Source organism: Podarcis erhardii (assembly GCF_964252035.2).
Source record: "Podarcis erhardii genome assembly, chromosome: 8".
NCBI lineage: Eukaryota > Metazoa > Chordata > Lepidosauria > Squamata > Lacertidae > Podarcis > Podarcis erhardii.
Genome location: NC_138499.1, coordinates 62,636,137 through 62,662,345, shown reverse-complemented (window position 1 = coordinate 62,662,345; position 26,209 = coordinate 62,636,137). Strand labels below are relative to the sequence as shown.

The following is a 26,209-nucleotide window of genomic DNA, read 5'->3' as shown; positions in this document are numbered from 1 at the left end:
ACCAATGAAGACTGAACGATCTTGGAGTCATATGCTCTGGAAATATAGGCCATAGTCGGGCCACCCTGGCTACTGCATGTTGCGCTAGATGCCGTTTCCAAGCACTTTCCAAAAGCAGCTCTACGTAGTGTGCAGCGACGATGTAATCTGGACATGCCCTGTGGCCGAAGACCCTTCTTTCCTTTCCTGAGCCCTTTGCTCCAAACAATCTTTCCAGAAGAAAAATATCCAAGTGTACCCCTTGTTGCCTCCTCTTAGGTCTTAACATTACCTTAGCAATGTGATTAGCAGTCACATTGTGGTTTGTTTGCTTTTTAATTAAATCTCAGGCGCAAGGGGGCAAGAGGGCACACTGAGAGCCAGTGTGGTGTAGCGGTTAAGAGCAGTAGTTTCGTAATCTGGTGAACCGGGTTTGCGTCCTCCACATTCAGCTGCTGGGTGACCTTGGGCTAGTCTCACTTCTCTGAAGTCTCTCAGCCCCACTCACCTCACAGAGTGTTTGTTGTGGGGGAGGAAGGGAAAGGAGAATGTTAGCCGCTTTGAGACTCCTGAAGGGGAGTGATAAAGTGGGATATCAAATCCAAACTCTTCTTCTTCTTCTACTTCTTCTTCTACTTGTAATCAGCACAGGGTTGGGAGGTTTAAGCCTTCCCTCACTGGCCATGCAGCACATAGGGGAAGAAAAAATCCCATTGCTTCCTTATGTTTCCCTTGGCCTGGACCTGCACTGTTTCTAGTGCTTTGCCTCTCTGGCACTCTGTTCATTTACAGCTTGGTCTCTTGCCTTTGGACTCTCTGGCCCAACAGTTGCTCTCCACTTGGCTCAGGCCTCGGTCTGATGACTATGAACTGTGCCAGCTCTCTCCTTGCCAGCCTTCCCCACCAGCCCCGATTCTGCAACCACCACCTCTTCTGCTGCTTTCGGCAGTCATTTGTTTTCCTCCATTTGATTTACAAACACGCCTGGTTGATGAAGCTTCCCTGTTCTCTGCATTCATTTTCTACTTAGGGAAGGATTGTTTGTAATTTACAGTTTTAAGTTGGCATGCTATTATTTTATGCTGTCAAAAAGCATCTGTTGCAATCGCTGTCTCTTTGCATTTACAGACTTAAAATAAATCAAGCCAGCGACGTTAGCCAGCCAACGTTATCAGCAGCGTTAACAAAGGCTGCTCAAAAGTTTACTTAGTATCTGTGGGAGAGTGACCTTACAAAGCTGCACAACTTTCTAGGATGCTCTATAGGAACTTGCCTGCTGCTCTGTAAGTGGTTTAACTCTTGCAGTTACATTCACATGCCACTGCGTCTATCCTGATTATCTGGAGCTGAGCCCAAGCACACGTAATTTGCAAAAGGCTCGAGATGGGCAGAAGTACAATGTTCAGTGCTGCATATATGTTTCTCATACTTTTTAAAATTAAGATGCAGTTACATTCAACCTTTTCAGGTTGAACCTATCAGTGAACACAGGAGTGGATGTTTCTCCATGTGGAATTGCTCCACCAACCTCCACCTGCCCACAGCCAGTCTCTACCTGGCTGCCATCTTACTTACTAAGCCGTGGAATGGTTCTTGCCTGCCATAGGCTCTGGTTCCACATACTGCTGGTCTCTCTGTTTTCCACCCCACCAGTGCCAATGGCATCAGTCACCAATGGGTCGTGGACCCCAAACCCTGCTTTAAATTAAAACATAATAGTATTGTGAGCTTTTTGGGGGTGGGGGTGGGGCAGCAGGCTGTATGCCTGAGCTCCGTTCTAATTTCTGGATCCCTTAAGGATCCCCATTGCTGGAATAGCTGGGTAAGTTTCTTAGCCATGGCCCCTAAGTATGGGTTGTTAAGGTAACAGAAGAAGTGAAAAATGGATGCCCCTCATCCTTCAACTCAGTGGCGTAGCGTGGGGGGTGCAGGGGGGGCCGGCCGCACCGGGCGCAACATCTGGGGTTAGGGCAAATCCACGGGTTAGGGGGCGCAAATTACTTGCCTTGCCCCGGGTGCTGACAACCCACGCTACACCACTGCTTCAACTAGCCGTTAGTTAGGACAAAACCCAAGTTGAGGTGTGTGAGCAAGAAACCAGAAGCAGGCTGCCGGCTGAGAGATAGAACAGTGCCTGATTTCTGCTGGATTCCAAGGCTGTGGATATCCCAAGGACACCACAGTCTCTGCTGTCCATCATTCCAAGGAAACAACCTGGAACCCCTGGATTTTTGCACCACTTGGAGATTGGGGTGGCATGCAGCAATAGTAACAAGTTGTTCTGGTACATGTTCCCCACTAACTCCACTATAGGATAATTTGGGCACAACAACTTTCAAACATACGTTCAGACAAAATTAACTAGTATTTTACTAGTTGGTATATTAAAACACCAAGTCCATTACCCATACGTTCACTTGCTAGTCTACATTTAAAACAAGCAGCAGCATGCAGATTCCTTCATTCTCTTGGTTCACATTCCTTAAAACATCCCTCCCCCTTTACTGGCTGTTTGCTGTTTCCAGTATTCTCCATAATGCACCCAAGTAATTCTGGTTATTCTGGAGTATTGCTGTACTCACTGGTGCCACTTACATCAGTGTTTGCTGGGCTTTTCTTTTTTTCAGTATTGCATTTGTTAATTGATTTTTAAAAGCTCACTTCTAAAAAAAACGTAGATTTTTAAAATGGAAATGTAGATTAAGTTTTTGAACGGCTCCCTTTTCTTCTGCCTCACATTAACATTCATATGTAACACATTCAAGAAAGACTAAAAAGGCCTTGGAGTCACTTGTGAGAATGCCCTAAAGACGTGTTGCTGTTCATAGAATCACAGAATTATAGCGTTGGAAGGGACTCCCAAGGGTCATCTAGTCCAATGTTTGGCTTTTGCCATCCTCTTAGCTTATGCTGTGTTTTCTTCTTAAATCTCTTGTGAGAATTATGCACTGATGCATTTTTATCGTGCCTGCTTTTCATTAAGCCAGTTCCTGATATGGCACAGTTGTGCAATGTAGAAGCAGAAAAAGGGCCTAAAATCTACAAATCCTGGTCTTTTGAAACTGGGACAATAAAATGTAGATGGTGCTGTGTGGGGATTTATACCGTGTGTAGCTATTGTAGCCAGTTGTGCGTGATTTCTGTTTACGTTTTTATTGTACAAAATGTTTGTCCCTTTCAAAACTGTACACTGCATCTCCATGCTGAGAGTGTATGCTGAGAGTGCAGTCCTATACATGTCAACTCATTGAGTTAAGTGGGACTTACTCCCAGGTAAGTGCATATAAAATTGTAGCCTGAGATATTTTCATTCAGTGATTACCATTGCAGGTGGAATCTAGTGAATTGTCAGAGAACAACAAATGTTCCAGCATTACTGAAGACCTGATCAGTAATGCTGACTTTGTATGCTGCTTTTCCATGATGCTCCCAGATTACTGATCATCTGGGATTGTCCTCTCAGCAGCACAGTTCAAGCATGACTGCAGCTTGTATTGCTAAAACAACATAGTCAAAACCTTTCATGATACTGTCTCTAAGCACTGCAGGTGGAAGCTCAATCCGCCATGTGTAGACCAGAAAGCATTTTTGTCGAGCAACCAGCTCCATCTGATTTATCACAGCCAGACATTAGTACAGACTTGGAACTCTTGCAGAGCAACACACATGAGAGAGGCCAAAGTTATCTAGATCACTTTCCACAGTCTTTATTTGTGATCTGTACCTTCTGCAACTGTGCGTAAGAGTTTTCACATGTAGTTTTGTTTGCATTTCAGTCAGTCTTGGGTGGAGAAGAATAATTGTCCTTTTATGGGTACATTTTGATTTGTGCAACCTAAGGATGTAGGCATGTTCCTTGGTATTGTGAAAGTGGTCACTTGAATGCTTGAACCTTGGGCATCCTGGCTACTTAGGGTTGCCATAGGAGGCTTGTCCAAGGGAGTAATGTAAGTGGTTAGGAGCACCCTGGGGTGATTATCATTCCATCCTGCCATAAGGTGGTTGTAGTCCTTATAAAAATGAGTGTAGTGCGGGAGTGGCCATGTATTACTTATTTATTACCCCACCTTTCGCCCAGTGCAGTACCCAGGATGGTTCACAGCATACATTAGAACAGATGCAACTGTTCCCAAAACAAACTGTCAGCTAGTAGATCTGTTGTGACAAGGAATTTCTGTTCTTTCTAGCTATAATGACCATCAGCCATGCTGGCTAAGACAGATAGGAGGTGGCAGTCCAACCAACAACACAGGTTAGCCCTTCTTGGTGCAGTGAGACCTTTACTGAATAATTTCTCTCTGCATTGCTGCTGTTGTTGATCCAGCTTCATTTACCAAGATTAAAATTGTACATATTCTTCATCCATTTATTATGGAGAGATGACCTGGCAAACAAACAAGCAAATTCAAAGGCATGCTTTTCTAGGCTTTCTGCACCCATGCTGAAATGTTTAACAGAAGCGTCTTAATTTGGAGTGTTGATCTTGGGCTGCTGTATTTCTGCTCTGCTTTCCATCTTGTGCATGCCCAGTTTTAGAAAGGACTGCCGTTTTGTTTTCCACGCACATTCTGGTGTGCTGCTGTTGTGTAACAACATATAGTATGTAGAAGAAAACACCCTTCTTATTATAGCACTGTTGAGAGGCCTTCCAGTATTTCCATTTGAAATTCCTATTTTCAGGGACTTGCTACTGAGCTGTAACAAATTGCAAGCAGGAAATCTGGCTCTCTGCAGCCTAGGAGCAAACTAACTCACTCCCAATAGATAAAATTAATCCGTATTAATGGCATGTCCTTCCAGCAACCAAAGCAAAGGAGTGTGTGTGTGTGTGTGTGTGTCCCCGTCTATCTATCTCACGTACACATAACAAACAGTGAAAGAAGAAGAAAAGCAAGTGCTTTATGTGGCTGTGCACAAATGTATGGAGGATGAGAAACAGGCCAAGCAGATTGCTTCTGAATGAAGGTTATTATTTATCCTTTGGGTATGACTGAAACAGGTCAAAATGCTCCTTGTAGCAAAGATATTGGTATCTATGAGCATTAATCAATAGAGAGGTGACACTAAAGAGAAGCAAGAAACGTGTATCTGTGTTTCAAATGTATTTCTGCTGCCTGCAAGCAGCATTTGACAATGGAACACTAGTAAAGGTGCAATTATTTGAGAAAGGATAAGAGAACTGGAGAGCAAAGGAGAAACATCTGTTGGGGATCATTGTGGATGAGGAAGTTCTGGATCCCCATAATCCCAATCATGTTTGTGCAGGGCATTTTTTTTAAACCCCATCTGCACAGGAATACATAAGTGGGATCAAGATATTGAATTCTTAAAGAGTACTTGGACCTTGCTGAAGAAAGACCAGCATACAGGCAGTGGGAATGTTTCCTTTACTAAAACAGGAAGGTAGGGAGCTACAAAGCCAGGCCATTTGACCATGTAACTCAGTATTGGTCTACAGTGACTCTCCATATTTCAACCAGGGGACCTTCCTGACCCCACCTGAAGATGCTAACGGACTGAGGTGCTCTACCACTGAGCTATGACCCTTCCTTACAGTAAGGTGGTTGATGGATATGAGTTACTGCTACTCATGTTGTGGCACAGCTTCCCACTCCCATGTCTCTCAGTCTTTGGGCTCTGATATGAGGAGCAATAGTCCTCAACAAACATTTTAATTCTGCTATAGATAGAGAGGCAACCAGATAAGATGGCAACTCTGCATTCAAAGCTTGCTTTGAGTGAATGGGAAGTTGATCCTGCTAACTGGAAAAAGATTTGAATCAGTCCCAGGCTGAGAGTGACAGAAAATAAGAGAAGTTGTCAGAGGGACTGTGAACTGTGAGCTTTGCAATGTGTCATGCGCTAACTGCAGCTTACTGGAAAGAAAATTAAGAGGAAGTATAATGTGCATGTAATGTGAAAGGTCATGGAGGAAAATGTGTTCATTTTGCAGTCAGATAATAATGCGAAACCAAGAAAATATAAAAAAGAAGAGGAGTGAAATATGTTTGAATTAAAAATCACGCATTGAATGTTTTTTTAAAAAATACTAGAAAATGTAAACTGGTGCAGCCAGAAGTTATTTAATGGTGATAGGAAACCTGTCCCAAGACACAGTGTTTTGAGAACATAGTGTAAGAAAAAAAATGTAAAGGTAAACAGCAACATGACCTTGACAAGGGGTATGCATTAAGATAATAAGAACAGTGAAGGCTTTGTTTTGCATTTTCATTATTGATCTGGGAAAGATCTTGATTGAAAAAAACAATGAAATGTGGGGATTGTGCCAGATTGTGCGAGGATTTGAAAGGCCAGTGAAAATTTAACCAAAGGACCCACAAGTGAAGGCAAAGACAATGCAAAAAGACATGCTACTTTGGTACACTAACAGGCTGATTATACAATCAGCCTTTGAAGAATAAACCCTCTGAACAGTTCAAGCAGTCAGTTCAATACATGATTCCGTGAAGTGAATCAATGCCTCAGAATTTATCACATAAAAACATGGATCCGAGTATGGTCATTACAGCAGCTACCCTCAAGTTTTCCAAGTGAAGACTGACTGAGCCACATTAACTATTTTGAGCATGGTTCCCTCTATTCTTGCACCAGTCCACACATCCAGTGTTCCAGAGTGATGGGGACTATAGATGCATGACTCTATCCCAGTTCATCCCATCCCATTTAAGTCTGCAAGCACTTAGAAATATGTTGCACCCAGTGGCGGAGCTTCATACTCCGGCACCAGGGGGTGGAGAGCAGGCGGGGGCGGGGCTGGTGCGTGTCCTGGGGGCGGGGCATGCCGCATGCAGGGGCATGGCGCCCAGTGCAGGCGGGGGGGGGGGGGAGCCGTAATGGCACCCTACTGGGATTACACTACCAGGGACGATGCGCTCCCCCCGCACTCCTCTTCCTCCGCCAGTGGTTGCATCTTGTTCCTGTGCTGAATTTTTAGGATAATTCCAAGAGAAATAATATATTTGGAGATGCAAGCAGGAATTTTTTTTTTTTTAAGTGTTTGCTGCATTCTGGTTGTATCACTACCCATGATACTTCAGGTAAGGCCTAAGACAGAGTTTTATGAAATATTAGATTAAAAGTTAGTCTAAATTCTTCAGTAACATAACCTTTGCGAGCATCTTCAATATTCTGTCAAAAATGACATTATAATGATGGAGGTAATTATACTTCATCTTCCTCACCATCTGGGTATCAAAACTTCCTAAATAAATGTATAAACCTGGATCTGTGGTGCCTGTTCTTATTGCATCATAAAGGCTGGAATGATGAAGGAACGTAAAATATTGGAGACAGTATGGGGAAATTGTCTGTTGATGGCAGTTGGAGAAGAAACAGACAATAAAGATGTAGAGGGCCTGAGGCAGAAGAAAGAAGAAAAGTCCAGGTGCATGACATCAGAAAATAGAGGAAGAGTGAACTAAACAACAGGAATGGCTAATGACAGGTCTATGTATAGAGATTCAAAAGCAGTTAATTGGCACCATGTATGTGGTTGCTTTAGGGATGAGAAATCTGTGTTTTGATTGTTGTCTGTTCACTCTCATTTATTGTTAATGGGTTTTGTTATTTGTTGTTTTATTTAAAATTTACAAGATAAATATCCCAAAACAAACACCACCCACCTGTGTGCACAACAGATTAATCTAATTATTGATTTATGTGCATAAGGATGTCAGGGAAAGCCTTATTTGGTGCTCAATGTGTAGTTCTGGTGGCAAAAATATATCCATAACACAAAATGAGTACAAAATTTAAAAGAATCTCTTTTCAGGAAGGCTTCTACTTGGCAAGGAGGGAATGAATCTTGGGGGGGGGGTGTGTGCAATTGGGGCTACTTAAATGTAACATTGTTTATTTATGTGTGCAGGTGAAACAAACCATGAACGCTGGTTTAGCAATATGTCTGGATAGGATTCCATAGTTTGGAGTAACACAAACAAAGCAGGATCTGTATAGTCAAGGTTTGTTCTTGGCTTAAAGATTGTGGGTGTTTTTTAAAGTGAAACAACCATGATCCTTAAGTTGGCCTTAATGCTAAGACAAGGATACTGGTTTGTTTTCTCTCCCCACGTTAGTGGGGAGGGTCAAAGGGGCCTCAGTCAGTGCATTCATTATAAACCATTAACTATGGTTTATAGTGTGGCGCAAACGAGACCAGTAATAAAAACTCACTTTTTTTCATTGGTAAAGAAAATCAGCTGCTGAAAAAAGAGAAACAAATAAAATGTGATCTTAAATGGAACAAGCCACCATTCATCACTCAAAGGCATTTGTTTTTCTTTTCAGATTTGTTAACTAGTTGTAAATTTATCCATACGCACCTTTCACGGTGATGGGTTTGAGTCAGGCTGAATTAGATTGATGATGAAATTGTGTGCAGCAGGCATATTTACTTGGAAGTAAGCCTTACTATATACAATGGCCATTTGTTTCCTCAGTGCCACGTATCAATGTATGAAAGAGTTTCATGGAAACTCTGGATTCCACCACTGCCCATTCAAAATATTGAGGCGAAGGAACTCGTGGTGAATGAGATGCAGCACCAGAAAGGTGGAATGGTGAGAACAAGAACATGCATGGAAGGACCTGGCATTATAATTTAAGGAAGGTGTTGAAGTTGGGAGGTAATGTTACAGATAGGTAGCCGTGTTGGTCTGCCATGGTCAAAACAAAATAAAAAAATCCCTTCCAGTAGCACCTTAAAGACCAACTGAGTTAGTTCTAGGTATGAGCTTTCGTGTGCATGCACACTTCTTCAGATACACTGAAACAGAAGTCACCGGACCTTTCTATATAGTGAGAAGGTGGGGAGGGGTATTACTCAGAAGGGTGGTGGGAATGGGTGATTGGCAGATAGCTGCGATGAGCCTGTTGACGACTCTTAACGACTGCAATAGGTCTAACAGGAAAAAGCAAGGGGTGAGAAGGTGAAAAATGGCTTTGTCATGTATAATGAGATAAGAATCCAATGTCTTTGTTCAAACCAGGTCTCTCCATAGTTTGAAGTTTGGTGATAAGTTGCAATTCAGCAGCTTCTCTTTCCAGTCTATTTCTGAAATTCCTTTGTAATAGAACAGCTACTTTGAGATCTTGTATAGAATGTCCTGGGAGATTGAAGTGTTCTCCTACTGGTTTTTCTGTCTTGTGGTTCCTGATGTCGGATTTATGTCCGTTTATTCTTTGGCGTAAGGTCTGGCCTGTTTGTCCAATATAGAGAGCTGAAGGACACTGTTGGCATTCCAACAGTGTCCTTCAGCTCTCTATATTGGACAAACAGGCCAGACCTTACGCCAAAGAATAAACGGACATAAATCCGACATCAGGAACCACAAGACAGAAAAACCAGTAGGAGAACACTTCAATCTCCCAGGACATTCTATACAAGATCTCAAAGTAGCTGTTCTATTACAAAGGAATTTCAGAAATAGACTGGAAAGAGAAGCTGCTGAATTGCAACTTATCACCAAACTTCAAACTATGGAGAGACCTGGTTTGAACAAAGACATTGGATTCTTATCTCATTATACATGACAAAGCCATTTTTCACCTTCTCACCCCTTGCTTTTTCCTGTTAGACCTATTGCAGTCGTTAAGAGTCGTCAACAGGCTCATCGCAGCTATCTGCCAATCACCCATTCCCACCACCCTTCTGAGTAATACCCCTCCCCACCTTCTCACTATATAGAAAGGTCCGGTGACTTCTGTTTCAGTGTATCTGAAGAAGTGTGCATGCACACGAAAGCTCATACCTAGAACTAACTCAGTTGGTCTTTAAGGTGCTACTGGAAGGAATTTTTTTATTTTGTTTTGGGAGGTAATGAGAGAGTGTTGATTGCTTTTTCTATCACTATCTCCCGAGGGAGACCAATGACCACCGCAGTTGGGTGGTGCTGTTGAGCCTCTCTCCCAACACTGCTGCTGTTTACCAGGACAGTACGGGGGCAGGGCAAGGCAGAGTTGGGCAACCAGAGTGACGGGAGTGCCAGATTACCTCAAATGATGTGGCTGCATGGCCCAATTTCACCACCACTCTACACTGCCCTAGTAAGTGGCAGCCATGCTCATGTCACACTGCTTCATGGCATCAGCCACTCTTGAATGGAATTGTACAGCCCATGTGTGACCCACTCTTCTCTCTGCATGGTGCCCCATCACCATCTACAACCTCTGGTATGTCAGGGTGTAGGATGTCTATAGTAATGAAGGGTGTATCAAATGGGGAAGGGCAAGAAAGCTTCCATTTATAGTAAGGTTAATAGTCAAAAGCATGGAGAAAAGCAAGGACTTGATGGCAAGAGAAGGGTTGTACTATTATCCCTCAACACCATGGGTAGGCAGACTAAGGCCCCGGGGCCAGATCTGGCCCAATCGCCTTCTAAATCTGGCCCGCGAATGGTCCAGGAACCAGCGTGTTTTTACATGAGTAGAATGTGTCCTTTTGTTTAAAACTCATCTCTGGGTTATTTGTGGGACATAGGAATTCATTCATTTCCCCCCCCCCCTTCAAAATATAGTCTGGACCCCCACAAGGTCTGAGGGACAGTGGACCGGCCCCCTGCAGAAAAAGTTTGCTGACCCCTGCTCAACACTATCAACTCAGTGACGTTTGACCAATAAATAACTTTTGACTTACAAGGAACCCTTGACTTCTCTAGCAAACACCCCTGGATCTTCAGAAATATTTGTTTCACATCCCACAGCAGTCGGTGGGGTAGGGTGGTGGCACTTATAACTGTCCCCTCCAACCTTCCTGCAAACTGAAATTGTTTGTTAGAAGCTGCTTTGGATTCACTGTGGAAAGGCGGCATATAAATAAATGAAACCAATCTATCAGTCAAGATGCCACTCGACCCTGAGGTAATTTCTCATACCCTGTGTTTGATGAGGTTATTAAGGATGTGGGAAGTGGTGATGAAGAGAACCTTATAAATTCTGTGGCATCTTCTATGTCTGAGGTGCCCAATTTCTTGCCTCAGTTATTTGCTAACACACATTCTCAGGCAGGAAGAGGCTTAATTGTTATAATATACAATTTCCATCCTATTGTTCTGAATCTACAGCACCACTTCCAGCAAAAGGGACTCAGTTTGACAGGCTGAGCTGCATCTAGCCTATTCATAGATCTGCTATGTGATGTGTGTGTGTGAAATCTAGCAACCACAGACTGACTCTCTGTTTCCTTTCAGATTGCATAACGCAGCATCAGAATCACTAGAACTTATGTTTTTGGGTTTTCCGAGAAAGGCCACAAACTCAGTGCCAAGCTGCTACATGCCAGCTTGGAGGTGACTTGTTCAAGGGAAAGGTATGGCAGATATACCACTACCATAATTCAACGCAAGGCACCACAACTTGACTTGAAAAGCCGGCTAGAAATTAGAAAGAAAGAAAATCTCCTCACATTAGGAAGCAAGCAGAAGCTCTGGGCTATATTCAACTACCTCATTCTAGCAGAAACCAGTGCAAGGTTTTCTGCTAGTGCAATGGGACTTCTTCCCTGTATGTACCTCATGACCTTCCCAAAACTGGTCTGGTTGATTGGGAGTATCCCAGAAGAGGAAAGGGGAGATTTGTTATTGTTCCATCACGCAAACAGAAATGCTGTTTGGAATGACCTCACTGGTGCTACATTGAATTCAACCCACTATTACACCAGTTTTCCCGCACTTCTTCAGTCATAACAGCATACAGCAGCCCTTCGACAGAGACTAGGAGTTGGATTCCTCTTCATCAGGTGATTGAGGTGAGAACTCCAAACCTGAAGGGGGAAGGCACGCAGGTCCAGAAGAACCTGTGGGATCAGTGCTGCTCACCTGTGGGATCAGTGCTGCCCACTCTGACTCCAATGACTCCACTGTAGAAGACCCAAGCCTCCTCTACTCCATCTCAGTGGTAGACTACTGGAGAAGAACGGAGCCCTTTCAATCAAGCAGCATCTTGCAGTACACTTAACAATCAGGCTGCACCTGCTGCGATTACAATATAAGGGCTCAGTTTCAGCTTGTTCCTTACTGGAGCAGCTCTTAGAGTCCAGCCTGAACCCCACATTGGCTTGGATCCAGTTTGAACCTCACCATGTCCTAGATCCCAGTTGAGTCTTCCTGCAGAGCAGGACACCCTTAATCCCCAAAATGGACTGAGGATGTTTGATAGGGTGGCATTGAAAATGATGGAATCCTTTTTTTTAAAAAATCTATTCCATTAAATAGATACATTTGGTCTATGAATTAAGGATGTTTTACCATGAAAAACAGAATTTTGACTGTGTCAGAATCGCAACCCTTGTTATGATAATTACACAGGTCAAAGAACTTCACTTGATAAGTCTGGTTTAAAGTCCAGTAACTTGTAATTGCACACTATAGCTCTTTTTTAAAATGCTAGCCAGACATGATTTCAAGTGCTTGGAACTATGATTTGTAAAACTACTGCAGTGATTGAAAATGTGCAGTAAAATATTGTTGCATGGCACTCTACTCTCAGAGTGCTATGAGATTCTAGAAGGTTCAGTTTTCCTTGGAATGAGCAACAGCAGAGACTGTAGTGTCTTTATAATATATGATTTATGTACATATATATACAACCTCAGCCTATGATTGAGGGGCTAACAGTGTTGACACCCCAATAAGGTCTTGCTTCTCCCATAGCCACAGCCTTAGATTCCAGCAGAAATCAGGCACAGTTCTGTCTCTCAGCTGCCCAGCCTGCAGCCTGTGAGGTAGGGTAGTTGAGAGGCAGTGACTGGCCTAAAGTCTGCTGAGTGGAGATTTGAACCCTGGTCTCCCATGTCTTAGTTCAGCACTCTAGAAACTATGCCTCCAATTCTTCATCTCTACATTAGAGCCATTTTAGCATTATATTCTGCTGAATTAGGGCATGGGCGTAGCCAAGATTTTTGTTAGCGGGGGCAGTGAACGTTATTGAGCAATCAAAGGAAACTCTGGAAATTATAGCTCTCTGAAGGGAATATAGGGCTCCCAACAACTCTCAGAACCCTTAACAAACTACACTTCCCATCAATCTTTGCAGGAAGCCATGACAATTTAAAGCAGTATGATAATAGTGCTAATGTATGGTGCCTTAAGGGACGCAGGTGGCGCTGTGGGTTAAACCACAGAGCCTAGGACTTGCCAATCAGAAGGTCGGCGGTTCGAATCCCCTCGACGGGGTGATCTCCCGTTGCTCGGTCCCAGCTCCTGCCAACCTAGCAGTTCGAAAGCACGTCAAAGTGCAAGTAGATAAATAGGTACCGCTCCGGCGGGAAGGTAAACGGTGTTTCCGTGCACTGCTCTGGTTCGCCAGAAGTGGCTTAGTCATGCTGGCCACATGACCTGGAAGCTGTATGCCGGCTCCCTCGGCCAATAAAGTGAGATGAGTGCCGCAACCCCAGAGTCGGTCACAACTGGACCTAATGGTCAGGGGTCCCTTTATCTTTACCTTATAGTACCTTAAATGCATCTAGGCCAGGTAACTGTAACCCAAGCTATGGTTTACTGTGAACTGCTCCACACACTCTGGTTATCAGCAGTGGTGAAAAGAAGCTAGTTCTCCATTTATAAAGTGGAAAAACTCTCTACAGATAGTATAATGGCTGACAGTGACAGCATTCCTGATCAGAGCTCTACCTGTGATTGCTGAGACCCATGTATGCTGCTGGAGCCATGTGTGTAGCATACATTTTAAAGTTGCAGTTTGTATTTCACCTGGGGATATACAGTATGTGCATAATCTAGGTAGCTAGGGAGATGTCTTTTAGATTTGAATTGGGCGGGTCACTGCCACAACAAAGCTTTCTGCGATGGTGCATGTCTTTAGAAGCATGTAGTATGTTTTTTGCTTAGGAAAGAATCCTCCTTTTTAAAATTATGTCTTTCTTTTTTTTACAATAGATGTTATAATAAAAGGGGTGAGCCAAGGTGACCTATTGGATCCCTTTCAAGCTCACAGTAAGTATATTCTTTTTGTGTGTGTCTTTCCAGTCAGAACTTTTCCTCGATCTGTTTATTCTGAATAAAAGACATTTATAGGATAGTTCAGTAAAATTAAAAATATAAATTCATTCAATAAATGTAAGGATCCAGAACAACCAAATTTCCTCTCCTCTAGCAGACGAAAGCTAAAAAAGAAAACCTGAATGAAACTGATTGTATTAGTGTTACCAGAATCCCCTGAGGGTAGCTATTGTATTAATAGCAGAAATATTACAATCTGAGGCCTGCTTTAGCTGAAGCAGGAAAGGGAAACACAGAATATCCTCAGATGCTGACAGCATAGATTTGGGACTAACCTGCCACAGCTGAACTCAAGGGTGGTGGCCTGAAATAAAAGTAATTGGTGTGTGAATTGCCCCAAGTAGAACTATTGCAAAGGTAACTTGACTAGTCCAAAGGGATTGCTTTGGGCTTCCTGTACAAAGGAGGCAGAGCTTGAGTGAAAGCGTTGAGAATGGATTGCATTTGTCCACTAGAGGCTGTAGTGAGACAAACAATGTAGAGACCTGAAAAGTAGGCAATCATCAGCTACCTTAGAACATAATTTCTGTGGAAAGTAATTGGCAAAAAATCATTGTTAAGGACCTGGTAAGGATGCTTGAATGTAAAAGCTCTTTTATATCTCTCTTTGTGACAGTGGCAATATGCAATACATCAGGTCATTTTGGGGCCATGTTGACTCATGGTCAAGCCTAGGTGGGGTGTCATATGCCAAAAGGAGTGTGGCTGAAGTATAAAGGTGAGTGTGGCCAGTTTAAACTAACTTAAAGGACAAATGTTGGGTGCTGGAGCGGGTGGAGTGAGGGGGTCACAAAGCATTTCTCCATAACAGAATCATAGCAAGGACCTGTGTAAGTGATGAGTAAACATAGAAGGGAGTGAATGTGGCCAGCAGGCAGCAGGCTAGCCAACTTATTAAGTATATAATGCACCACAATTCGCTGTGTCAAAGTGGAGTGTCTTCTGGACAACATGTGTGTAGTTAGAATGTCCATCTGGGTCATACTTTATGCCCATGAATTCATGCAGATAATTATAATACTATATTACCTACAGCAAATAAACTCTCTGCATAGGCTCATGATATAGCTTAGTCATTAGCACTAACTTTGAGTCCTCCAGGAGTTTTTGACAACCCTCCTCTCATCAACCCTACAAAATCCATGGCCAGGATGGCTGGGGCTGATAGGAGTTGTAGTGCAAAACATCTGGAAGGCACCAGCTTTATGTAGTAAAATATCTCTGCAGCTTTCAATAATTATTGAATTTCTTTCCTTTGAAATTTTGCCATTTTCTAACTATGAGCATGCCATAATTTATTTGGTTAGCTTTTTGATGGCCAGCCATTAGTACATTATTTGGAAAATTTTCATGGTAGATTGACCTTTATATTTCAGTTAATTTTCAGCCCATTTTTCAATCCTGCTAGAATCCCCAAGGACAGGTAAAACTTATCAGTTGTGATCTGTAAAGGCTACACACTCTTTATCATAGGCGGCGGCACCACCACTAAGCAGCAAACAAGGGGACAGAAAGGCTGTACGCTTTCCAGTTACCATCATTAAGTCAAGTCAAGACTGAAGAAGGGAGGCCTCAATTTGCATTGTCAAGGAGGCCTGTAGCATAGCACTATGCAGAATTGCATTTGTGAGATTTAACAGTTTGCTTTGGCCGCTGTGAAAATTACTTTGTACTTCCTCAGCTGTGCTCTTGCTCTTCCCAGTTACTATTTAGTAGTAGTGGCCAGAATATACAACACACATCTGAGGGACACAGTGGAATCTCTTTGTAGTTTTGAGTGTTTTAAAACTCTGCTTTTATTGCATATTTAAGTGAATGTCTGGTAATAAACACATTGCCCACTCTGAGCTCTTTAAATAGGGCAGTTAAATGATGAATGACTTCTGAAATATGCAAGAGAACTAACTGAATTATTCTGGACCATAAAGAAAACATTTTGACTTGGACCCTAAGACTGCAATTGTATACATGTCTGCTTATAAAGGAAATCCTATTAACTTCAATGAAATTTAAGGAAATTCATAGACAGAATATTATTCGTTTATTCCCCCGTATGGGTTGTCCTCTCTTTCAGAGGAAGGTGAAAAGTTATACTTTTATTCCTTTCTCTTCCTTTCATCATTCTTCTTCTACTTTGTGTGATTTTCTTTCTTGACTGGTATTTTGTCAGTGTCAATGCACCTACAGTGCAGCGGGTGCTTCCACCCAGTTTCCTGCTGTTGATCAGGCAACAGTCTACTTGCAATCACCCCTGGAGAAACTGTAACAGGTTTCTGTGATGGAGTCCAGAGAAATCCAGATCACTGGATCCATATCTGAGGGTCCTATTGATCAGGCCTCTCCCAAACAGGGGATCCCTCACCTCAGTGGTGGGGACTATTGTTCCAAGAGGTGCAGCCTTTAATCTCTTAGCATAGTCGCTCCTCAGTGGTAAAGTACTGTATCGGTTTCGCATGCAGAAGGTTCCATGTTCAATTCCTAGCATCTCCGGGTAGGACCAGGGAAAACTTGCATCTGAAACCCTGGAGTGCTGTTGTTTATCAGTGTTAAGCTAGATGAACCAAGGGTCTGACTTTGGATAAGGCAGCTTCCTGTGTTCCTCTGAAGGTCTTCCCCAGTTCCAGGTCTTCAGCCCTCTCTCTGGAATCAAGTTGGCAAGGTGCTGCCTTGTTACTGGTATTCTAGCCTCGCACTAGGCTACTAGGACAGATAACAATATTATACGCCGCATGATGAACTTTGGCCTTGTGGTTCATACTTCTCCAGAATCTCGGAGCAGGATGTGTTTTGGCTTAATCATCTGCTGCAGTAGCAGCAGTTCCTCTTGCCAGTGCCTAATAGCTTACCATGCTTGTGGTGGTGGTACTGCCGTCTCTACTGATTTTTTCACCTGCTCTGCAGTTCCTGACTCGCCGCAGTATTGACAGTCAACATGATGTCTCTACTGCTTCCTGCTTTGTCCAATTTGCTGCTACTGTCAACATTTTAGATGGGCCCCCTGACACTTGAGAGAGGCTGGGCGGGGGCTTAGATGGCTGAAGGGGGACCAAAGGGCACAACTCCCCCACTCCAAACTTCCTTAAGTTAACTTAGCATATAAGCCATTGGTGATGCAAGTTTGAATTGCTTTAAATGGTACCTCCTCCTTCATGTGGCAGAATAAATATGTGGGCCTGCTCAAAAGCAGTCTAGTACAATAAAGGTAAAGGGACCCCTGACCATTAGGTCCAGTCGTGGCCAACTCTGGGGTTGTGGTGCTCATCTTGCTTTATTGGCTAAGTGAGCCAGCGTACAGCTTCCAGGTCATGTGGCCAGCATGACTAAGCCGCTTCTGGCGAACCAGAGCAGTGCATGGAAACGCCGTTTACCTTCCCGCCAGAGCGGTACCTATTTATCTACTTGCACTTTGACATGCTTTCGAACTGCTAGGTTGGCAGGAGCAGGGACCGAGCAATGGGAGCTCACCCCGTCGTGGGGATTCGAACCGCCAACCTTCTGATCGTCAAATCCTAGGCTTTGTGGTTTGACCCACAGTGCCACCCACTATTAAAAAAGTAAAAACAACAACATACTGATGTATGTGCTGCAGTCTGAATGTGCTTCTAGCATACAGCAGTTGGTAGAACTACACCTACTTGCATCATTAGGTTTGTCAGGAAAAAAATGGGTAGATTGCGCTTAGGTAATGAGCAAACAGAAGTAGGGGTGTGGTGACAGTGAGCATACATGTGACAAAACCAGTCACACAAAAACATTGCTAGGTTTCTATACCAGTGGTGACTGTGGATGTGTGTATAATGGGTTATTTTTACTTCTTTTTTTTGCGGTAGTGAGAAATCTGGATTAAGTAGGAGTTAAAAATACTTTGTGGCATTTTGATCCTGGCAGTATTGTGTAGATGCGATGAAAAACTTGCATGCATGAGTAACACCGATTCCAGGACAAGCTCTGATATGGAAGCACCCTGTATGGAAGGTCTTGAGGTATCACAGAGACACTATGGGTTCAGCAGCACTGACAGAACCAAAGAGCTTATAAGCTTACAGCCATTTAACTGGCTGCCTAGGGGAATGGGAAAAATGTCAAAAACAGGATTACGAGCAAATTTTGCTATGTTATACAACTTTGGTGGTCAGCACCATACATTTCCTCCCTGACAGTTATTGCATAAGGCTGTACATCAAGCTGCCCATCCTTTTGTAATGACTACAAGGCTCCAATATCTTTTTTAAAAAAGCATTTTGTCAGTGGGCTTGAATAGAGTGCCTCAGGTTTGTAACAGAAAAATGCTAATTGACAGTCATTCCCTTAGTTCACCACAGGGAGTTGGTTCTCCTCTCTGGCTCTTGGTTAAGGTTTAATTTTAAATGATGGCAGTGCAATAGAATAAGTAACTTTAAAATAGCTTTGTAGCCCTAAAGTGTTGCTATTGTTAGCTGCTAAGGTGGTATCCCCCGCCTCTTTCGGTAACAGAAAAAACTTGAGGGGCAACTGCCTCCCAATTACATTGTAATTTAGAAGGGACAACAGGCTTCAACTCCCCCCCCCTTTTATCATTAGGGCCTTCTCCAATTTAATAATAATAATAATAATAATAATAATAATAATAATAATAATAATAATTTCACCTCTATACCTTTTTTTTTATTTGAAGGAAAAAATCACCTTATGCATCAATAGATGTGCAGTTGTTTCTCATTTGTTGTCTTTCCTCAAGGAAGCTCTTTATTATGGGAACAAATACCACATTTCCCCATAGGTCAAACATAAACATTTTGCTGGGAAATTTTTATTCATCCCCTACAAAGCATGTCAGTCACAGCAATGAAGTGTAGTGTTGTTGTTTTCTTGTGTGTATGTGGTGTGGGCACCTATTGTGTGCCTCTGATATCACTAATGGCATGTGACTAAATCTCTCCCGTCATGCTTGTGCTGGTTTGCAAACACTTAAAATGTGTTCTGCTCTTCTTTTTAAAACTTGATTAGAGAGTGAGCTCTCCTTCAGACCTAGCTTGAGTATAGAGCAGGCTCCTGACAACTTAGTTAGAAGCAAGGCCTGTTGAACTCAATGAGATTTCTGAGTAAACATGCATAGGATCAGGCTGTAAGACTAATTTTTTTAAAGTCCAGTTTCTATTTGAAATGTCTGGAAAGGACTTCAATCGTTTCCTCGCATCTGTTAGTGGAACCAAAGAGCTTTGAGATTCCAGAACAGAAAAAATGTAGAGTGGCACAAGATTTGTTTGTGCACATAATTTGGCATGCGTGTGGAGTGGTGTGGTGAAGAGAGGAGATAACCTCCAAGGTACATTGTAGTGAAAACAAAAATCCAAATCCCTTCCTGGAAGCTGAGACGAAACCCTGGAAAGGGTTAAGGCTGGTTTGGCCGGGCTCTGTTGTGCGTATGCAATAATCTGTGTGGCTCTCTTGGCCGCCTGACAAAGTGTTGCCTCCTTCTCCTCCCCCCCCCCCGCTTCTCCTCCTCCTCCTCCCCTTTGCATGAAGTAGGATCCTTGAGCTGATGCAGAGGCAGCCAACTGCTCCATATTTGGCTTCTATTACACATTTACATACTGGAGAAGAGAGGAGCGAGCTTCTATACCGCAGACATCATTTCTACTACAGTTGGTGAGGAGACATCTGTGTCACAGCGCGGGAGGAGAGAAATAGCACAGTGTTGTTGTTGTGTTTTTTCCTCCTTTTTAAATATTACAAAATCCCCAAGCCTTTGCGATCAGCTGGCAAGATATTGCGAGTCCTTTTTTTTTTTGGTCCGTCCCGTTCTCCAACCCCACTGACACTTTACAGTAAGTGGCTTTTTAAAGGAAAAAAGACCATCCTCTGCTTTCGCTTCTCTTTCTCCACTCCCCTGACCCCTCCTCGATTGCAAACCTCCAGAGATTTCCAGCTTGGGGGCGGCGGGGGGGGGGTGGCGGCGAGGAAAAACACACCGACACAAGAGATACGTTGTTGGAAGAGGGGGACAGGAGGGACTGCGGTGCGCTGTCACCCTGAAAGTATCTCCCTTTGCCCGCATCTTCCCCCCCATCCCGTGCCGAGGAGGCTGGAGGTGTAGAAGGAAGGGGAAGCCAGGCCAGGAAGCGACCGGCGTGCTGTGTGTGCAAGCGAGAGGCGGGCCGGTGTGGGGAGGAGGAGGAGGAGGAGGGTATGGTGCCGCTGGCTGGAGTCGGTGTATATGCGAGAAATGCCCCCCCCCCACCCCCGCTTATGCAAGCAAAGAAACCGAAAGAAGTGTTCTTCCCTTCCCTTCCCCCTCTCCTGGCCGGTATTCGGCTTGCTTTCCTCGCTCCCCTCCAGTGTATTTGCCTGCGTGTGCACTGGTGTCAGCTGTGCGCGCCTGCCTCTGCGTTTGCTGCGCCCTGAGAGGCGCTGGCGAGAGAGCCCGGCCGGGGGGCGAGTGCGCCTAGTTCACCCAGGGCCTGGGTTTTGTGTGTCCCGAAGCAACGCCCTCCTCCGCCGCCGCTGTCTGGCTGGAGCTGCGTCCCCTCTTGCCGCCGCCGCCGCCGCCGCTGCTCCTGAAGGCCGGCTCAGCTGCTGTGGGCGAGCGGAGCATTGCGCGCCCTCCCTCTCCTCTCCTCTCCTCTCCTCTCCCCCCCCCCCCGCCACCACCGCCTGGCTTCATAGTAGGGAGGGCCGGTCCTCGTCGCACTGTGTAGTACGGGGCTGGGTGGTTGCCGGAGGGGTGAATGAAGCGAGGAGGCGGAGGCGGAGGAGGCGGCGGCGGCGGCGCTGGGACTGGGATGTGCCCGGCAGCAGCAGGCAGCAGCCGCAGCAGCAGCTCCTCTTCCACTATGCTCCTACATTCAGGGCCCAGGTCGGCTGCAGACTCCTCCGGGCACTTCAGGCAGGAGTCGCTGAGTGAGTGAAGGCCACTGCTGGGCACCCGGAGAGGAGGTAGGGGGTCCTTTGGACGGGGAGGCCTGCGCTCCCCCTTCTCTTCACCTTGACACCATCCTCCAAAAGGCAGCTCCTGCTGTTTTCCTCTCGCCTTCCTCCAGGCTTTCCCGGCAAAGAAAATACGCACAGTCCAGTTTCTCCAAGAGATTTCTCTCGAGATTCTTTCTGGTTTCCAGGAACGGATGGGTTCATCTCTGGACATGGCAAGATTCCCCTTTTTAAATTGGGGGAAGGAGGGGGGGGAGAGATAGATTTCTGAGCCTGACACTGTTTGCAATTTGTTACATGCCTCCAGTGCCCTGCTGCCCTCTCCATCTCGTTCAAAAATATGTATTTTTAAAAAAAGTTAAGCTCGCTTCAATTTTTTCAAAGCATGAATAATCTGCCTGCATAATTGTATTTCTCTTAAGAAGCAGTTGAGTTTTTTTTCTAGATACGTTGGCAGCTACTGGAATACGAGCAAGGAAAATAACATTAAAAAGGCAGTATTGAATATGTTTGGGGTTTTGTTTTTTTTAAAAAAGCAGGTAAAATTATGAGAGAGCAATGATAGAAAAGAGCAAATTCAAAGCTTGTTATATAATGCCACACTATGTGGAAAACAAGAACAAGCTATTTTTATTTTGTTTACCGTATGGTATGCAATAGGGACTCTTCCAAAATAATATTTCTCCCCTGTGATTCTGAATCCATGGTACAATTGGAGGGGAGCAGAAGCCCACAACTTGACATGTTATGCAAAATACTGCTTTGCACAATTATCTGTTTATGCACTCGCTTACACATGCAATTGTGCAGATGCATCCCTTGAGTTTGTGGATCCTCTTATCTTTCAATATGGATAGAAAATATTTCACAATACAGGTAATTAAATATTTAGTGGTTCCTGTTAGATATTTTATGCAGCTAAGAGTTACTTACATATGTTTGAATATAGACAGTTACTTTACTGACATTTTAGGCAGTCCTGTTTCAGTTTCTGATGAAACACTTAACAGCAAATTCAGATTTCCTCTGTGAATGTGGATTTGTTTGTCTGGCTGGTGAGGACAGCCTAGTTTTATTGCTCTCAGGAACAGGGGTTATGAATGAGGAAGAGATAATTGAAAGAGAGAGGCTGTATTGCTGGAGTTATTTTGAGCAACTAAGAAGCATACATTTTCATACGAGGCTGTCATTTTTATATTTCCTTTAAAAAAATTGCAGGTCAGTTTTGTTAAATAGATGGCTTTACTCTCATCACTTGTGTAACGCAGGACAAAAAACTGATAGATTTTCTACAGCTTGCTCTGTGTGTGTGTGCGCGCGCGTGTGAGTGATCATGTAGAGACATGTCAATGGTGTAGGTTTTCAGTGCACTCACTCTAGCCCTGATCAGTCATGTAATTAGATCGGGCTGCCATGGTAACAGACAGTATTCATCGTCCATTCAGGTGCATTTTTTTCTAGTGACTGGGATACCTCAAATGGTGCCTTTACTGCAGGGATGAGCAACTTGTTAAGCTGTGTGTTTTGTGTGCTGCAGTTTTTTTTTTTTTTTGCATTTGATTTACATAATTTGCATGTGATTTGAAATGGGAGGTGTCGGTTGCTGCTGCACGTAACAGCACTTCTGTCATATCAGTAGCAGTTTGTACTTTGAGTCAGAAGTTGCAGTTCTTAAGCTTTTCTGTAGATGGTTAGTAATTATTTGAGATGTTTGCTAACACTTTTTAGTAGTGAACATAACGTCAGAGAGAGAAATGGTCTTGTTGCTGCACCTCCTGCCCTTTAAATTTCTGGGTGTTGGGGGCCTTTTCCTCTATCAACTTTGGGAGGTGTATGGGGCAGCTAGGTCCCTTTGCAACTGTAATAGGTTAGCTAAAGGGCCTGTTTATGATAGATAGCATGCCCTATTACCTTTTAAAAATGTGGAGAAGCTTCTTTATCTCTCCAACCACAGTTGCTGTCTGTGTGTGAAGTTTGGTATTTTCAAAGTAAGAAACCGTCTGTGACATCTTCTGTTTAGTGGGCCATCCAAGAGTGCTTGGAATGACAACTAAAAATGTTGACAATTGTTTATTTGAAAACAGCAAGAACAGGATTTTCTTTAAAATGTGAGATTAAATTGCTAATAAATTGTGTTTTCTACTTTTTGTCTTCTGTATCATGAACTCTTCCCTCCTGCCCATAACCCCCCCTTTTTTTTAAAGGATTTAAACTAGATCTTTTAGGGACTAAAGGAATCTGGCCCTCACACTGAAATTGATTTCCTACCTTCTTTTGAGACATATGTTGATCATATGTGTAACATATGTTGATCATATGTTTATTGTATGAATGGTTGTACCTTGTGTGCATCTGTAAAAAGCTATGCACCTTTGCATCACAACTATGTCTAAACTGTTCAAAGCATCCAAATACTGCAGGAACATAAGAGGTTCCAGTCCTTAAAAAAACAAAAAAGGTGCAGAAGTATGAACTTGCTGTTTCCTGGAATGAGTCTTCTGGCCATGCTGTTATATGACTGACTTTTACATCCCAGTTTCTGAAATTTTCACCAAGTTTGACAATAATGCATAGTCTTAAATGTAATTAATTGTCTTTGATAACATGCTTCTAGTCTTTGTTTTTAACCCCCGAAAACGTAAGGAAGTTAATCCTGAATCATGTCGGTTCATTTCCCCACAAATAGATTTTGGTTAGATAGACAATGAAATTTGCATAAAGATAACATGGGTGTGTGGTGTTAAGTGAGCCAGGAAATATTTGTGCTTCTTAAAGCTGCTTCACAATTTATATTGAAACATTTCTATTGCAGTCTGGTGCTTTTGGTTGAGTGTTGAACTATTTTAAAGGCAAGAGTTGCATGTAAAGCTTGGAAAGTATTTAGAAGCTGAAGAGACTGGGGTTTTTTTTTAGTTTGCAAGTTTGCAACTCAGAATGACAGAACTTAATAAATTAAGGTCAGTGCTAAATGCACTGTCACGAATGGGACTTCATTTTGTTATGGGATATTTCCAATGTCCTCTCGAGAAAAAGTTTAGAGAAAATAAAACCAACTTGAACTCCAAATTATTTTATTGTTAGTGCTTAGGTAATTGGTCAGTGGTTTTTTGTTTAAAATTTAGTTTCACTTTTTTAATCATAACATTAAATGGAGGAAACAGCAAATGCCTTTTACTGTTAATCCATTTAAAATACCTCAGTATTGAAAATGGTTTATATTTTCACATAGCCATTTCCAGGATATATTTAACAGACAAATTTTTACCACACCCAAAAGTTGAATTACTGTGTTATCAAACAAATTGTTCAGAGATAAAATGGAAAAAAAAATCAAAACAAAACATCCAAGTAATTTAAACCATTAATAGTTCTGAGATTGGAAATATTTGTAATGTGGTACCTCCCCCCCCCCCCAGTATTTTAGATCATGTACTACAAATATGTTCATAGTCTCTGAGAGTGCAGCTGAACTGGCATGTTTCACTTTGTCTGCCAAGCCTCATCTGATTGGCTTTTGGGAGCAGTTTCTCACACTGAGAAGGCCCAAATCTTTCATGCAGCCAGCCAGCCTGGGCAGTGCTATAAAGGAAAGCTGCATGTAGTTTCCAGTCTGCACCACCTTCTCTTCAATTTTTGTTTTGGGCCAGTGTGTCCGAGCCACTAGACCGAAAACAGAAGGCGGACAAGAATGTAGTATGGAAAGTGAAACAGCCGTATAGAATTAATGGCACAGAATGTGAGTCTCTGTATTGCATAATGGGAGTATTGGTACATCTTGTTGTATGCTGATATGTTTATAATGCGAGGCTTTATGTGCTTCCAGGAATGCTTTAGATGTGTGATTGAGATGTCTGGAAAGCCAATTGCATGTTTCCCCCCTGGAGCTCATTATGGAAACATTAACCAAAAGGGCTTTTATTTTAAAGGATATTATGTAAAACCGCTCCCCAACTTATTTTTAAAATCACATCAAATCTATTTTACAGTAGAACAAGCTATCTTGTGAATGCGACACATGATCTTGTTCTTTGCTTGCTGACAGCCAGAGGCAGTACTTACTTTGGTGTCGGTGGGAGCAAGAGCAGACCTCACTTTTCCTTTCCTTTGCTGCCATAATAGTGAATGTTGTCTGAAATATTTACTAGCTTCGAAGCATAGTTCGGTAAGAGGCTCTGTCTGTGGGACATGTTGAGCATTTTCTTGAGTTCTTCACTGGCCTTATGAGCTGTTGATTAAGTGTTTAAATGCAATTTGTGCATTTAGTTCAAATAACAGGGAGACAACTATACTGTGCCCACTTACCTGGGAGCAATCATCAGTGACTAGGGCCGTCTTCTAAGTAGATCAGTATAGGATTGTGCTGTAGGCTGGGCCTTTTATTGGGGACAAATGTGAATTGTATAGAAACTCCACCACCATACTGTGACAGAGATGAGCTGGGAATACTTTATTATCACCAAAGGGAGATTTACTGTGATATTTAAATTGTAAACAACAACAACGCCAAACCCTTTCCAGTTACAGCTTTTGAGCTGCTTTTATCTATGTGTCAAAATACACAGTATCAACATTACGTTGACATGTCTGGAATATGACATGGAAAAATGCCATTCTAAATTCATATTTTGTTTTGTTTAAGATAATAAACTTTTACATGTGAAACCACAATGTTATTTCATTAAAGAACAAAATGTGTATACTTTACTGATTGATTGTAATAAAACCTCTAAGCAGGTTGCAAGAAATATTAAAATTATAAAAAATGGTTTAAAAGCAACTGTTTAAAACATTTTTAACACATGTAGACTTTTTCATGGGAGTTTGTAAAACTCACAGATTTTTTACTCATGCTCCCCAGTATCAATTTAGATACTATCTAATGTGAGTATCTTTTAAAATTGACATTGGTGGCATTAATTCCACTTTTTTTTTTTTATACAAAGAAAACGGTCATAGTGATTTAATGATCCATTGGATCTTTTCCAATGTAATTCCACCAAGAAACAGCAATTATAAGCACATTTCTTTTGCCCAGAATTTATTTAAATGGGGCTTCCACAGGCAAACATTTTGTAGAAGGTTCCATATGAAATTCATCCAAATTAAGCAGAGAAATGAGGGGTGTAAGGCAGAGGTGAGGAACCTGTGGCTTTCCAGAACTTACTGAACATAAATCCAATCATTCCCGACTACTGGCCATGCTGGCTTCGGCTGATGGAAATCCAAAGGCCACAGTCTTCCCATCTTGTGTGTAAGATATGGAGGTGTGTACGGGTTGATAGACCCACAAT

At 42.9% G+C, this 26,209-nt stretch overlaps 1 protein-coding gene across 16 annotated transcripts in view; it reads left to right on the top strand.

Moving 5' to 3' along the window:
- Positions 1–3,194: 3,194 nt before the first annotated feature.
- Positions 3,195–26,209, top strand: part of ATXN1 (ataxin 1) — a 231,494-nt gene continuing 208,479 nt past the window's right edge. For 7 of the 16 annotated variants that reach the window (XM_081873390.1, XM_081873397.1, XM_081873393.1 and 4 more), the window contains exon 1: positions 19,521–19,640. The gene's annotated coding sequence lies outside the window, so the exon portion shown is untranslated. The other 9 variants (XM_081873392.1, XM_081873399.1, XM_081873391.1 and 6 more) reach the window with 7 other exon arrangements.